Genomic DNA, 17,458 nt, shown 5'->3' on the forward strand with positions numbered 1-17,458 from the left:
CTGCTATGAGAGAAATAAGATGAGTTGGAGATTGTCTCTGCCCTCAGGCTTAAACAGTCTCCTCAAGGAGTAGGCGATCTGTATGACTAGCTATGTTCTAGCTTCTATAAAAGGACATTAAACCAGAAGTTTCTACTGAGGACCCTCTTTCTAATAGACCGGAAATTCGAAAATGGGGTAGCAGATCAAGGTGCAGGTTTTCAAAGGAAAATCAAGAAAGGGTTCTATGATCTAAACTTTGACAGCTACAAAGAGGGGATAGGGAAGGTCCCCGAGAGTGAAGATTGAAAGAAAATTTCATGAGGAGGATTTCTATTTTAAAAAATTAAATTAAAAAAACATTTTAATCGCGCTGTGTTTTCTACCTATATCCCTAAGGATGAAGGCTGTGGGACTATATGCTGCCTCATCTAAATTTCAGTATGACTGACTTCAGCAGGACCATTTGGAGAACTTGACACCTATCACCTGAGGTTGGGAGAGGGGATATAGTAGACTGATGTCTCTCTGCGGTCTGAGAACCTTGGAGGAGGATGCTGCCTACCTATTCAGATGGCAGGAGCGAAGGAAAGTTGTTGTGCAGTTGAAATCATCCTGCCTCTCGAGTTTGTTCAGCCAAAGGATGCACTGGGGACTTCTTAGATTCTGTCCAATATGGCCACTCAGATGGGCCCTCAGCAGAGAGAAGCTGGAAATGGACCACTAGATGCCCATGGGCTGGGGGGGATGTCACCAGCTGAGCTAGAGCCATCCTGCCCACGTCAGAAAGAAGAACACAGAGTGGAGAACCTCAGAAGAGCCCATAAAAGTGGTCTTAGAAAGAGTTAGCTTTAAACAATAGCTTTAGAGGCGCCTGTGTGGCTCAGTCAGTTAAGTGTCTGACTTCGGCTCAGGTCATGATCTCAGGGTCCTGAGGCTTCCCTGAGTTGGGCTCCCCGCTCAGCAAAGAGTCTACTCATCGCTCTCCCTCTGCCCTTCCGCCTGCTCATGCTCTCTCTCTCTCTCCCGAATTAATAAATAAAATCTTTTTTTAAAAAATTAGCTTTAAATATTAAATATTTAAATATAAGCTCCCTTCTGATTCTGTGAATCAAAAAGATCTTTCCTGTCCCTCTGATCTCTCTTCCTTACTTCAACTATGAGGTTGGAGGTGGGTCAGGAAGAGCCAGGAAGTGAGGGGAGAAGGATGGGAATGAGACAGATCGAGGACACCGAGGACACCGAGGACACTGTTTCTGTTGAGGCCAGCGTGGGCTGGGAGGTGGCGAAGAAGGGTTCGCTTTGAGTGACGGTTCCAGCGCAGATGAATAGTGGGCTGGACATTCGCATTTCTGAATTGAGACCGTGTTTTGGAATCTGAAGAGAACATAGAATGTTTTCTTAACTAGGATTGATCAAAAAAGTCATAGTTCTGCTGGAGTTTTCAGAGTTTTTGTCACGGGCAGGGGAAGAGCTAATCCTTTTGCTCAAGCTTAGAGAGACGTTGACAGGCAAAAGGAATGTTCTTTTATGACTACAGCTGACAGAGCCGATCTGTTCAATGTGCCATTTATTTTTGAATTCTGGTGGAGTGCCCCAGGAGAAATACAAATAAAGTGCTCTGGGAGGTCAAATAAAAAGTCCTTGCTTCTAGCTGGAGTGGAAGTGGGAGATTTGGGATGGGCTGGGGAGGATAGGCAGCTGATGGTGCTTTGTTAAAGGTATTTCTAGCAGAGCAAACAACATAAAAAAGCAAGGAATGAGTCAATATAGGTTCATCCTTGTTTAAAAAAAAAATGTACAGTCCTGTTGAGTGACGTTGATAATGGGGGACACTGTGGGTGTGTGTGTTGGAGAGTATGGGAAATCTCTGTACCTGTTTCTCAATTTTGTTATAAACCTAAAACTGCTCTTTTAAAAGGTATTTTAAAAAATCATGGAGATAGAAAAAAAACATAGCAGATGCATATAAAATAGCAATTCGTTCTGTTTGGCTGAAGCCAAGCATGGGGCAATCATGGAAAATAAGGTAGAAAGTGTTGGCTTCTAGCTTGAGTGAAAGACCTAAGACATGCTCGAACCCTCTGCAGGGAGTCTGCAGAAGTGACAAGGCATACAGCGGGAGGCAGGTGACCAAGGCAGAAGGCAAATCCTCGTAGTTAGGCTGACCTTCATGGGAAGTAGCCAAATGTCTACCGTACAGTGTCCAGCAAGGTATGGGGCATTAATTTTTACCTAGATGGGTGAGGCCGATATCCAAGGGGGGTACTGATGTGATCAATAAGGTGTGAAAACAAGGAATTGTAGGCAGTGGGGATGGTAAATTCAGGAAGTTGTGGTTGAGGGTAATCAATTCATCGTAGAGTAGGTTTAGGAGTGCTATGTATATAGATAGGAAAAGCTTCTTTTCAGACAGGGAGCTCCAACACACCAGTTCTGTGACCTGTGACAAGTTGTCTTCCCTAAGCCTCAGTTTCCCCCATAACAATATATAATAATACAACCCACACAGACGGCTCAGTAGGGTGCCTGGCACATTTATAGGGACCGAGAAAAGCTAACACCTTTCCCTTTCCTTTAAGGGGGAAAGGTTGGAGATTCTTGAAAAGCAGAATGCAATTCAGGTGATGGCCCCTGCCTCCGTGAACTAGAGAAAAAAAATCTAGAAGTCACAGGGAATGCTTCTTCATGGACCAAGCCCTCAGTGTCAGTAGGGGAAGGCCGTAGGTCAAGGGATCTTTAGATCCCCTCAGTGTTGAGCTTAGGGCAAGAAACATCCGCCCTATGGCCATTCTGAGTCTGCTGGCCTTGGGTGGGATTGGTTAGGGGACTGAGTGGGACTGAGTTTACAGATCCCAGGTCCTTAGTGTCTGGGAGGTGGTCTGGGAGACGGAGGTGAAGTGGAGAGAGGGGAGATGTGCAGAAGAAGGAGCTGGAACATATTTCTGAGCCCCTCTCAGTCCTTTAAGGAGGGTGAGGCTGGGAGACGGGAGAGACAGAGATGATGTATGCCCTGCAGCTGTGCGGAGGCCAAGGTCAGCAAGTGCAGCAGCCCTGGGAGTGAAACCAGCGTGGTACAGGCCCTGAAGGCAGGAATGGATGAGTCGGATGCAGAAGCCCTAAGCACGACCCTGCGGCGAGGCTCTCTGGGCCTTGGTTTCTCCGTCCATCAAATTGAGTCAGGGTGACACTTTACTTACCCATAGTCTATGATCTGAAACTTGGTCCACTAAAATTCAGCCGAAACAGAAGACTAAAAAGCCACTGGGTGGCTCAGTGGGTTAAAGCCTCTGCCTTCAGCTCAGGTCATGATCCCGGGGTCCTGGGATCGAGCCCCACATTGGGCTCTCTGCTCAGCAGGGAGCCTGCTTCCCTCTCTCTCTCTGCCTGCCTCTCTGCCTACTTGTGATCTCTGTCAAATAAATAAATAAAATCTTTAAAAAAAATGGTCAGTCAGTAGTCAGTGTCAAGGTTATTATAGGCTTCATGCTGAAAACATGGAACGGTTTGAGTATTCCCATGGCAGACCATGCATCAGGACAACATACTGACATGAACATGATTTTTTTTTTTTTTTAATACATCTGACATTGTAGTGACTCTTCCCAGAGAACTCAAGATGCACATTGAGGCGGGATTAGAGTATGAGCTGTTCATAGGAACAGAAAGGTGGAGAGCCCACTATAAAGAGATTTAAAAAAAAAAAAAAAACTATTTTTATTTTTAAAAGAGCAATGTGGATCCAGTTAGTGTAGGGGCAAAGGATGTATACATCTCCATATGCTCTGGGCCTACCTGTGTTGTGCTACAGTTTCTGGAATCTGCAGACTAATGGGTAATTGATGCCTGCAAAGATAATTCTGAGTCATCAGTAAATGGATAAATTATGTCCAAAAATCCTCTACTTGTTAAAGAGATAGGGAGGGGACTGGAGTAGATTTTAAAACTTCTATTCAAAGTTATAGAATTTGAAAAATTTGAGTCTTCATTCTATGAAGGCAAGTCTTCTTTCTAGGAACATTTATTTATCTAATATTTGTCTTTTGTAGGTCACAGTACTCTTACACAAGCCCACTGTAACTATAAAATACACAGCCTGCTTAAAAAAAGAAACAGATCAGACCATAGTCAAAGGAATAGTCAGTCTCCTTGGAGGGCTGTAAACTCATACTTTACTATCCTGCTATTGCTGAAAATATTTTTGTGATTTGTATGTATTTTCTATATAGCCTTTTTCATGAGTTTATGATGATACAAAGGCCACACCCTCCTTGATTTAGATCTTGAGTTATTATTCACAAAGAAAACCACCCCCCCCCCAATGGCAACATAGGTTGTGCCTGGTTCTTTTTTATTTATTTATTTATTTATTTATTTATTTATTTGACAGACAGAGATCACAGTAGGCAGAGAGGCATGCAGAGAGAGAGGAGGAAGCAGGCTCCCTGCTGAGCAGAGAGTCCTATGTGGGGCTCAATCCAGGACCCTGGGATCATGACCTGAGCTGAAAGCAGAGGCTTTAACCCACTGAGCCATCTAGGCGCCCCTGTGCCTGGTTCTTTTAGCAACATTGGCTGAGCACTTCACTTTATAAAACCATAAGAAGGAGTCACTGGGTGGCTCTTGAAATTAGCCCAGAAGTGAAACTGAATTATCCATATTACTCACTTCTCAATGGCTTGTGAAAACATCAGACCTGCCCTTACAGGTCAGATCGTTGGCCACCATTGAGAAGACATTTTTTTAATGTGCCATAAACTCTGGTGTCAGGGTCCCAAAGTAGAATATATCAGCGGAGGCTTGAGTGATGACAGCACCATTAAAAAAGGTCACTCCTTTGAAGGGGACAGCACTCATTGAATATGTAAATTCTACCATGTTCATTGTTAAAATGCATGGCATAGAATCACATTTGAGAGAGCATTGACATTAATCCCTCTACAAAAGTAAAAATATTGCCGCCACCATCGTTGTATCGGAGGCCACGTTGATCCCTGAAGATTACAGAGATTCAAGTTCACCTTCACTGCTGTCGGCAGGATCATAGTTCTCTGCCAGGTGGGTTGAGACTGAATCCTGCTGAGACCCAATGACTGCAGAAGCCCGGGCTTGCCACCGAGCGTCCCTAGACCCTCAGCAGAGCTCTCTCCCAGCAGTGATTCAGAAGAGAATGACAACTTTGCAAATAGCATTTATCTTCTGCTCCCCCTACACCTTTTTTGAAAGCCTACACATTTGAGCAAACCTGCTTTCTTGAGATGTTGAGCATCACGAAGTTGGGCCGGGAGCCAAAACTTTTTGCCCAGACTTTGTTTTAAATTGTTATGAGCTGAGTTCATCTTTTAGGCAGGTAGTTTTAAAACCTAGAGTAAAATCATATTATTACAGAAAGTATCCTAGGTCATTTATAACTCTACCGGGATGGGCCAAGCCTGAACTTGAAAGCAGTGTGCTGTATTTGGAAGGTTTCAGCATCAAAAATATCCTATTCATCCTAATAACTATGAAGCATTAAGATTTAATTATCTGTTTATTCCCTCACTAAACTGATGTCATGACATCTTACAAAAAACACTCCTTTTCTACTCATGATCTTAAAAAACAAGGGTTTAAGTAGACATGTCAGGTCACATTCAGCAGTTCTTTCAAATACACAAATGAGTTCTGTTGGGATTTTTTTAATTGCAAAAGACATTCATCCTATTTTGAATAATGCAACCTCAACTATAAAAGTAATACATTTTTAATGCAATCTGAAATATAGAGGGGGAAAAAATCTAACAATAACCACTATTAAAAATTGGACTTTATCAAAAATTAAAACTTTTGCTTTGCCAAAAAAAAAACCACAGTTGGGAGAATAAAAAACACAAAGTGCGGACTGGAAGAAAATATTTGCACATCACGTAGTTGACAGAAGACCTGTATCCAGAATGAATAAAAATCACTTAATGCTCAGCAGTAAGACGCAGACAATCCAATTAAAAAACAGGCAAATGGGGCACCTGGGTGGCTCAGTGGGTTAAGCATCTGCCTTCAGCTCAGGTCATGAATCCAGGGTCCTGCGATCGAGCCCCGCATCGGGCTCTCTGCTCAGCAGGGAACCTGCTTCTTCCTCTCTCTCTGCCTGCCTCTCTGCCTACTGTCATCTCTGTCTGTCAAATGAATAAATAAAATCTTTAAAAAAAAAACAAAAACAAAAAACCCAGACAAATGACTTGAACAGACACTGCACCATAAAGCATATATGGGTGACGAATAAGCACATGAAAAGGTGTTTGATATCATAAGCCATTCATAAAATGCAAATAAAATGCAGATGAAACCATGAGAAGATGCCATAGGCACCCATTAGGATAAAATTTAAAAGACTGACAATACCAAGTGCTGGTGAGAATGTAGGGCAAGTGTGACTCTTGCTTGCTGCTGGTGGGAATGCAGAACGGTATAGCCATGCACTCTGGAAAGTGGCTTAGCAGTTTCTTAGGAGGTTAAAAATACACTCACAATATGACCCAGCAATCCCACTTCTAGGTGTTTACCCTAAACAAATGAAAACTTGTGTGCAAACAAAACCTACTGTACAAATATTTGCAAAAAGTTTTATTCATAATTTCCAAAACCTGGTAAGAACACAGTACTTCTTCAAAGGGTTAATGGTTAAACGAGCTGATAAATACAGATAGGGGCCTGGCTGGTTCTCCATAATAACATAATATAAATAACCAACATAATGATGTTGTTTTTTTTTTTTTAAGATTTTATTTATTTGACAGAGAGAGACACAGTGAGAAAGGGAACACAAGCAGGAGGAGTGGGAGAGGGAGAAGCCGGCTCCCTACGGAGCAAGGAGCCCGATTCGGGGCTCGATCCCAGGACCCCGGGATCATGACTTGAGCCAAAGGCAGCCGCCCAATAACTGAGTCACCCAGGCGCCCCAGAATGATGTTTTAATACATGCAACAACTCGTATGAATTGTAAAATAGTTATGCTGGTGGAAAAAAGCCAGCTGAAGGAGTTCACCTACTCTATGATTCCATTTGTAGGACATTCTCCAAAAGAATAGTGACAAAAACATAGTGACAGAAGATCAGTGGTTACAGACCAGAGGACAGTGTGACTACAACTGGATAGCGGGAGAGAATTCTGAGGCCTCATATGGTATCCGTGTATTTAAATTCATAGAACACACACATACTCACCCCAAAGTTAGTTTTAGTGTATCGTAATTAAAAAAATATTGGATGGGATGCCTGGGTGGCTCAGTTGGTTGGACGACTGCCTTCGGCTCAGGTCATGATCCTGGAGTCCCGGGATCGAGTCCCGCATCGGACTCCCAGCTCCATGGGGAGTCTGCTTCTCTCTCTGACCTTCTCCTCGTTCATGCTCTCTCTCACTGTCTCTCTCTCAAGTAAATAAATAAAATCTTAAAAAAAAAAAAACCTAAAAAATATATATATATTGGAGTATGCATAGGTATCATTGTATGTATGAGAAAAACTAATTTTACTATTAAATTATGACAGTGTAAGTAATTTTAAAGGAGTTCTAGAATTTAAGTTGACTTCGTAATATAGGTTACAGCATATTTGAGAGCAATGTCCACTATTTTGCAGGGAAAAAAACCTGTTTTCCACCCACCCCAGGCTTTCCGACCTAGGGCTCTTCATTTTGTAATCAGGGAATCATAAAATTTTGTCTAGTCGTCCATACTAATCTTTTTCATGTAGTCATTGAAGAGTGCCAGCATGTAAAATTTGGTTAAGAGTTAAGTTCTTGTTCAAGGGTCTCCTGAGGGTTCCTCAGTAATGGAAACACAATGATCCAATGCACAAATGGGTGGAAAACTTGCCTCCTCAGACTGTAAGAGGTCTGTGGACAGGGTAGAGCAACAGAGCAGGTAAAAACAGCCCCCCTGGAACCCGGGGGAATGGTTTCTGTGTCCAAGAATATCCTATTCAAGCAGAGGTTTCCATAGTGTTGAAGAACGATCCTTCCTGTTTGGTGCAGAATTACATAGAGAGAGAAAAGATGACTCCAGTACAGATTCTCAGATAGAAGTGAAAGGGTTCTCTGCCTTGACTGTGGACTTGAGTCCCCGGCGATTCAGTGGGAAAGGCTGTTCCCATATCTCTATGGGAGTGTGTTCTAGCCCGAGGACTTGGCTTGGGGGAGGCTCCTGGTATCCTCTGAGTTCGGGCAGGGGTGACTCTGTGCTCGCACCTCTGTGATTTGCGTAGTCTGCAGGGGTCTCTGTGATTTGGTGGCTGTCACTCTGAGAAATGAGAACTGCTCGATGTCTTCGAGGGGATATTAAACCTTTGGGTTGGAATTTTGGCTTATTTTTAAAGCCACAAATACCTCAGTGGAAAATGAGTTTTAGATGTCTAGTAGACAAGAATAGAAATGACTCTTTTTCCCAGAGCACAAGGTGCTTTTTTTTTTTTTTTTCGAGATTTTTATTTATTTATTTATTTATTTATTTGACAGAGAGAGCACAGGCAGGGGGATAGGGAGGGGGCAAGAAAGAAGCAGACTCCCTGCTCAGCAGGGAGCCCAATGTGGGGCTCGATCCCAGGACCCCAGGATCATGACCTGAGCAGAGGGAAAGGTTTAACTGACTAAGCCACCCAAATGGCCCCCCATGCACAAAGAGCACAAGGATTTAAAAATAAAAAAGAGGAAGGGAGGATTAGTATTGATCTTGCTTCAGCATTTAAATATCCATGTTGGTTGGGTAAAGACTTTATTAGCATTGTTCTTAACCCACAGATCGTATTAGCATTGTAAATTAGCATCGTTCTTAACCCTCAGATGATTGCAGTCGCAAAGGGGCAGATCGTGACTACAGAGTATTTGCACTGAACTGAGTCCAGTCACTGGATGGAACAGCTGTGGTCTAATTACGTTCAGCCCTGGTTCTCTAACACATACGTTTCTGGGGCTCATCGAACTTGTAGTGCCAAAGAGACGTAGATGATAAAAGCAGATTGAATCGGTGTCTACTTTTGATCATTTGGAAGGAGCCAAGATCAACATCTGCATAGAGTACAAGCTTACATATCTGTAACATTCACTTTTTAAAGGTTATTTTACTTGACTTACTAAAACTTTGAACAAAGTAACCCGTAACAATGATGTTAACATAAAAAAAAAAAAATGGTTAGATTCTTAGGCTCTCCTTAGAGAATCTGTTTACTCCATAATATGGCTGAACCATTGAAAACTTATCACCACTCACAACCTTGTTTCTTTTGGAGAATGAATTCCAGTATACAAGGCACACATCTCTCCAGCCGGGCAACTAGAGAACGACCCCCTCACACACTTACTGGGTTGCCCACTGGACGGGCTACACATTTCCTGAAGGTATAGACACAGCAGAAACATTGAAACTTTGCCAGATTCTGAATATTTGTACTGCTTTCCTCAAGTTAAGTTCCTGAAATCCTAATCCCCAAGGACATGGAGTTAGGAGTTGGGATCTTTGGGAGGTAATTAGGGAATGAGGGCAGAGCACTTATGATTGATTAATCTCCCTATAAAAGAGACCCCAGAGAGCTAACTCACCTTTTCCCCCACTAGAGATTACATCAAGAAGTCAGTAGCCCAAAAGAGGGCCCTCACCAAAGCCAGACAGTGTTGGTGTCCTAGTCTTGGGCTCCAGCTTCCAGAAGTGTGAGGAATAAACATCCATTGTTTATAAGTCACACAGTCTCTGGTAGTTTTATTCTAGCAGTCTGAACAGACTAAGACAAACTTATTTTAAGATAATTTGATTTTAAAAATATATATATGATCTATAATATAAAGTTTTGAGGCACTCATGGGAAAAAGTAGAATTTTGCTGAACTTCTTTAAGTTAGTGTTGCTTTCATATTGAATCATACATGGAGATCACTAGGGCCCCCGAAGGTCTTAATCAGAGCCTGTTCCCTCCATCCTGTCCTCCTATTCCTTCCTTGGTCAATTCCCACAACCTTGGCCCCAGCAGCAGAACCTGAACCTGAGAGTTCAGGAGGTTCTGAACCTCGGGAACCTTAGCAAGCAGTGAGGACAGCAGCAGAGGTGAGTTTCGTGACATGGAGTGGCAGGTGGGGGACAGGGGTTTTTTCTGGCTCTTCTGTGACCTGGTATTCGTTGTAAAGAGTCTAGTAACAGTGGAGCCAGTAGGACATCGGTACCGCTCCGTGAGCTTGTGTGGTTCTGAAATCGGGTTCTGCCTTCTGAAACATCATATATTTTATGTACTCCAGGCTGTTAGGGCCATTTCAGATAGTCACAGTGTAGGAACTGTTTTGTTGTTTGTTTGTGTTTTGCATTAATGGGGAGGACCGCATAATGAAAGAGGACCATCCTGTACGAAGGCCAGATGATAGGGAATGAGATTGGATGCAGGCGATCTTGAAAAGTTCCAGCAAATGGGAACCTGAGAGAAATCTTATGAGTGTTGAGGAAGAAGTAAACTTTGTTCAAGATTTTGAGCTTGGGATAGCAAAAATACATAAATGAAGCAACAAACCCATTTCTTAAATGGGCAAAGAATGTGAACAGTTCTCCAAAGAAGCCATACAAGTAGAAAACAGGTATATTAAAATTGTTCAGTATCACTTCTCATAAGGGAAAGGTACACCTAAACTACAAAGAGATATCACCCTTAACACTGTTGGGATGACTACTATGAAAAAGCAAAAAAAATAAAATAAAATAGGAAGTGTTGGTGAGGATGAAAAGGGAAGTTGTTGGAGAAAAGGGAACCCTGATCCATTGTTGGTGGGAATGTAAATTGGTACAGACACTGTGGAAAACAGTATGGAGGTTCCTCAGAAATTTAAAAATAGAAATACCATATGACCTAGGAGTCCTACTTCTGGGTATTTGTCTGAAGGAAATGCAACAAGGAACTTGAAGAGTTCCTCAAGAGTTCTGTACTCCCTTGGGGGCCTGGGTGGCTCAGTGGGTTGAAGCTTCTGCCTTTGGCTCAGGTCATGATCCCAGGGTCCTGGGCTCTCTGCTCAGCAGGGAGCCTGCTTCCTCATCTCTCTCTGGCTGCCTCTCTGCCTACTTGTGATCTCCATCTGTCAAATAAATAAATAAAATCTTTAAAAAAATCTTAAAAAAAGATTTCTGTAGTCCCCTGGCCACTAAAGCATTATCCACAATAGCTAGGTTATGGAAGCAAGCTAACTACCCATCTACTGATGGAAGAATAAAGAAAATGTGGCCTATCTGTCTATCTGTCTCTTGCTATTCATAAGCATATGAATGGACCTGAACAACATTATGTTAAGTGAAATAAGTCAGATACTCAAGGATAAATACTGTTTGATCTCACTTATATGTGGAATCTAAAATAGTCACACTTGGGATGTCTGGATGGCTCAATCGGGTTTGGTATCTGCCTTCAGCTCTGGTCATGATCCCAAGGTCCTGGGGTCGAGTCCCTTGTCCAGCTGCTTGCTCAGCAGAGAGCCTGGTTCTCCCTCTGCCTGCTGCTCCCCCTGCTTGTGCCTTCTCTCTTTCCCCCTGACAAATAAATAAATGAATAAAATCTTTTAAAATAAGTAAATAAAATAAACAAAAAATAAAATAAAAGAGTCACACTCATAGAACCAAAGGGTAATGCTGGTTTCCAAAGGCTGAGGGAAGGTGATGGTCAAGAGGGCATGGTAGTCAGTGTTCCCAAGAAAAACAGAACCAATAGGATATATAGAGATACATACAAGAGGAGATTTATGGTAGGAATTGGTTCATGTGATTATGGAGGCCGAGAAGTGCCCTGATCTGCCATCCGCGAGCTAGAGCCAGGAGCGCCGGTGGTGTAATTCAATCTGAGTCTGAAGGCTTTAGAACCAGGGGTGCTGCAGGGCAAGAGCCGGAGAGGATGGATGTCCCAGCTCAAGCAAAGAGAATAAATTTGCCCTTTCTTCATCTTTTTGTTCTATTCAGGCCCTCAACAGATGGGATGATACCCACTTGCATTGGTGAGGACAGTCTTCTTTACTCTGTCTACCAATTTACATGCTAATCGCTTCCGGAAAAGCACAGACATAGCCGGAAGTAATATTTTAACAGCTTCTCTGGGCACCCCTTGGCCCAGTTAAGCTGACCCATACAATTAACCATCCCAGCATACAAAGTTCCAGTTACGTAAGATAAATAAGTTCTGGAAATCTCTACAGGCATACCTCAGAGATATTGTGGGTTTGGTTCCAGGCCACTGTAATAAACCAAGTATGGAAATAAAGCCAACCAAATGAATGGTTTGGTTTCCACTGCATATAAAAGTTATGTTTACACTATACTGTAGGCTCTTAAGTGTGTAATAGCATGATGTCTAAAAAAGCCGTGTAACATACCTTAAATAAAAAATACTTTATTACTAAAAAAAAACGCTAATCACCATCTGAGCTTTCAGCGAGTTGTAATCACTGATCACAGATCGCTGTAACAAATACAATAATTATGAAAGAGTTTGAAATATTGCAAGAATTACCAAAATGCGGCACAGAAACACAAAGTGAGCAAATGCTGAGGAAAGGACACTCACAGACTTGCTCTAGACAGGGTTGCAACAAACCTTAAGTTTCTTTAAAAAAAAACCCACAACATCTGCAAAGCATAATAAAATGAGATACACCTGAACAGCATAGTACCTGTAGCTAACAACCCTTTATTGTATATCTAAAATATTGTATGCCTAAAATTTGCTAAAAGGGTAGATCTGTTAAATGGTCTTGCCACACACATAACAATAATAATTATTAAAATATTATTTAAAATATTAAATTGGGGGCGCCTGGGTGGCTTAGTAGGTTAAAACCTCTGCCTTCGGCTTGGGTCATGGTCCCAGAGTCCTGGGATCGACCTCCGAATCGGGCTCTCTGCTCAGCCAGGAGCCTGCTTCCTCCTCTCTCTCTCTCTCTCTCTGGCTGCCTCTCTGCCCACTTGTGATCTCTGTCTGTCAAATAAATAAATAAATAAAAATTAAATTGTTTATTAAATTAAATTTTTATTAAATCATTAAAATTTGGGAGGTGATTATTATGTCTGTGGCTTTGATGGTGATGATGGTTTTAGGGTATACTTACTTTCCATTGAATTGTATATATTAAATAGGTGCAGCTTTTTACATATAACTAACTCTTCAGTAAAGTGGTTTATTGAAGGGTTTGAACCGGAAGTTGACCAGGAGCAAAAGTGTGATCCAGATATGAAGAACTAAGGTTTGATTTGGGAGTGTTCAGAAGCTATCTTATTGAAGATGGCAGTGATTTGAGGAGGGAGAGAAAAAGAGAGAGAAGAAGAAATACACACACCATTTATTTACTATATTGAAATTAAAATTTGGTCATAATGAATATTCTCCCATTTCTCAGGACTGGGGTCAGTTTACCTGTCAAAGAAAGGAAATTTCCATTTAGGATTAGGTAGATATATGCACGTACAGTGACTTTCTTATTGATAGTTATATAATGTGAGCCACAGGTATAATTTAAAATTTTCTAATAGCCCCACTCAAAAAGTAAAGTGAAACTGGTGGAATTAATTTTAATAATATCTTCTGTTTAACCCAGTATGTCCAAACTATGGGTTCAGCATGCAGTCAATCTTAAAAAGTGTTAATGGAAAAATGTTATTAAAAATGTTAATGAGAAATATCTCATTATCTCCACTCTTTCCAAAACCCAGTGTGTATTTTACATTTTCAGCACAGCTCAATTGAGACATTAAATTTTCATCAGAAATACTTGATCTGTATTTAGATTTCATAAAATTTGCAATTGAAAACAGATACACAGACAGAAGCTGTTCCAAAGAAAGCTCGAAGCTTTCCAGTAACTGAATTGAGTATCAGCTTTTAGAAACAGGTTTATAAGTTGAGGGGCCTGGACTAGGTGATCTCTTTCTGGTTTGATAGTCTGTGGCTCGCTTTTTTGCTCAATAATAGTATTCAGCATTTGTGGGTATGGTCTTCGGATGGATGACAGGATGTCAAGGTCTTGTCGTGATGGAGATAGAGTGGTTGCCCGGTGTCCAGAAAGACGAGAAAATAAATGAATGGGACACACACAAGAGCTGCAGAAGAATAGAGACTTGGCAAAGAAGGTGCTAAGGGCTATCGTTAGAAACAGAAGAAAAAGAAAAGTACTCCTGATGGCAGGAGACAGAGTGGCTGTCAACCTTGAACACTGCTGGGCGTTTGAAAAGGATAAACCGGTTCAGCCTCCCCTGGTGTCAAATGACCCATGACAGTTACCAGGAAACATCACAGTTGTCCCTTTAGGTTTAATACCAAAAAATGACTGGGGAGGGAAAAAAAAAACAAAAAAACGGAGCACTGTTCTTGATACAAAAAGAAAAAAAAAAGTATATATACAGGAAGAGAAAAAGAATTTATTACTTACGTCAAAGATCAAAACTATAGTAATTCCACACCCGGGGAAAGACATGAATCTGTATCAAGCTGAAACTGGTTTCTTACACCATGAAAAAGTAAGACAGAGAGGAGACCTAGCAAGGAGCTTTGATTGTAGACTCGTTAGGGTTACAGATTACGGAGAGAGCTTCAGTTTCCCTTCTTTGAATAAAGTTTAAAGCTAGAGCCATAAGGAGGGAAGTGTCTCGGAAGCCGCATAGAAAACTCATGGAGCAGGAAAGCTATGCAGGATGCAGCTGGCCGCCCAGCTGTGCTCTGGACACCCCAGCTGCGGTGACCTTGGGTGACCTTGGCAGCCCCTTGGCAGCAGGCGTCCGTTTCTCCTAAACCTGCGCTCTTCCATTTTGGGGACTACCTTCTGTTTTTGTTTCTTACTTTGCTGTCAGAGCTTATTAACTAGCCTTCCCTATGAGCCCCTATCCAGTCTCACTAAGAACTGGAGCGTGATCTGTTCAGCCAGTCCCCATGGCCTTGGGTGGCCTTGTTGGCTTATCTGGCCTCCTCCTGTGCTAGCAGCCAGCCTTCCGATCAGGACCTGATTCCTGCTGAAGGCAGCTCTGGCCAGCACCTCCAGGTTGTGGGGTACAAAGCATCTGGCCTGTATAAAGAATTATCAGTGTTGGGACGCCTGGGTGTCTCAGTTGGTTGAGCTGCTGCCTTCAGCTCAGATCACGATCCCAGGGTCCTGGGATCAAATCCCGCATCAGGCTCCTTGCTCAGCAGGGAGCCCACTTCTCTCTCTGCCTCTGCCTGCTGCTCTACCTGCTTGTGTTCTCCCTCTCTCTCTGACAAACAAATAAATAAATAAATAAAATCTTTAAAAAAAAATTATCAGTGTCATCAGAGGGGCGTTCCGGCACGACAGACATTCAGCGGACCATGGACATCTCCGCCAACTGAGGGTCACATCCATTAATCCAACTCTGGAAAAAGGAATGTTGGCTGTCTGCACTGTGAGGTTTGATGGAAATTGTCGTAATCTGGATAGAAAAGTGAGAAAACAAAGGGACCGGCAATAAATGAGATAACAAGAATTCAGTTGATCAGAAGTGTTATTACATAGGGTTTTGTTTTTATTGATACATCCATTCAAATCTTAAAGTACTTTTTAATAGTGCATGAGGGACTCTACTTTCAAAGCGTGTGTCTCATTTTAATCAGTCATCTAGGACGCATCAGTTGTTCTGAAGCCTTTCATCGACTAGTGTTAAGAAAGCAGACCAGAAGAAAAATTACCCAGCATCTCCCGTAGGAAAGCAGAAGGCAGTGGGGAATAAAAGGAAAAACACTAAGCAAAAAGGAGTGTAGAGTGAGCTCTGCTCAGAGAAGGGACGCACGATTTAAAATGTGTTTGCAAGTCTTGCCTCTGCCGTGCCCTCACGCTTCTGTGGTTTGTTGCAAAGGTGAGAGGGACAACTGCTAATGACTCGATTTTGTGATTTGTGTAAATTCACAAAGAGAAAGCGATGTAACACGTGACTGACCTTTGAAAGTAAGACATCAAGAAATCCTGGCATAAGGACCAAACCGCATAAAGCAGGATGTGTAATCAGTGTCCTTACTGAATAGCGAGGAAGGAGATGATGCATTTTTAAGAGATGCCTTTTATAGATCTGAACTTGGAAGTAGCAGGATTTGGAATACAATGGCAGACAATATCTTTAGGACCATTTCCTACAACGCCGCTATTTTTAGATGTTTTGTGCTTATTTTTTCCCTGAGTCCCGGAGTCTGCGTTTTAGTGTCCTCCTAAGTTGCTCGGTGTATCTGCTTTTCTCTCTTGAACCCCCTCTCCTTCCACACTCACGTTCTTTATAGTTTATATATCCTGTTTCTCCAAGAGGTTTTCAATCCTAGACAAAGGGTTATTTACCACCGCCAAATGGTCACCGCATTTTTGTAAACAGGGAACTTCTTTGAGTTAATGATTATCATCTTATTTGGGTTTTCACTAGAGATCAAAGAACACTCTGGAACACTTTGATTTGGTATGAGATTGAACGTTTTAGAGGGTGTACTCTGGAGTCGCACAGGGAGAAGAATGCAGAGTCCCCCCACATGACCGGGCTCATGTTCTAAGATCCATTTTATCTCTGACCCATCTCCACTAGTTACACAAACAGATCTTGAATTGCTAGAAGATCAGGATGACAATTTTATTTTATTTTTTTTTTAAGATTTTATTTGTTTATTTGACAGAGATCACAAGTAGGCAGAGAGGCAGGCATAGAGAGGAGGATGCAGGCTCTCCTACAAGCAGAGAGTCCAATGCGGGGCTCCATCCCAAGACCCTGAAATCATGACCCGAGCCAAAGGCAGAGGCTTTAATCCACTGAGCCACCCAGGTGCCCCCAGGATAATGATTTTAAACAGTTTGGGCAAGAATAACTTGTTACATTCTTCCTTGTCTGTCTCACTGTGACTTTGAATCCTTGCTTATAAACATGGCTAGGTGCTTAAATTATAATTAAGCATTCTTCATACCATCTCCTACAAGAATTATTCTGGCAATTAACTGTTATAAAAGAATTATATAAATAAGACCTCAAGAAAGACAAAGCCAGAACGTCAGTACTCACTGAGTAACAAGCATATGATTTTTTTTTATGCCTTTGTAAGAAATTTAGCATTTGCCCAATGAAAGGAGACAATCCTCTGCCTGTAACAGGAATCAACCATTATATATGATATTTGTGATATCTGGTCAGGAAAGATCCAGTGACATATAAATATATGGTTTTAATATCAATATAAAATCATTTTTATATAAATATAAAATCATATAAATTCTTCTCTGCATCTACACTTAAAAAATTTTTAGCACTTCTCAAAGTATTTGGTATGAAGAGCCTTTGAAGTTTGAAGAAAATTCAGAAGTTGCTCATTCTCACTTAAGGGCTAAGTTTCTAAGTTCCATGAGGTATTTAGAGGAATAGTCCCTTTTTATAATTTGGTATCCCGAAGAGAATCCAGGGCATGACTGCAGGGACTGTCAACTTGATCTGTAGAGGGACAGAGTCCTTAGCTGGACATGATCT

General features: G+C 41.8%; 1 protein-coding gene across 3 annotated transcripts in view; it reads left to right on the plus strand.

Annotated features, from left to right (window-relative positions):
• Nucleotides 1-17,458, plus strand: part of KIAA1217 — a 377,430-nt gene that overhangs the window by 16,353 nt on the left and 343,619 nt on the right. The gene's annotated exons all lie outside the window — the stretch shown is intronic.

Source organism: Mustela nivalis (assembly GCF_964662115.1).
Source record: "Mustela nivalis genome assembly, chromosome: 7".
Taxonomy (NCBI): Eukaryota; Metazoa; Chordata; class Mammalia; order Carnivora; family Mustelidae; genus Mustela; species Mustela nivalis.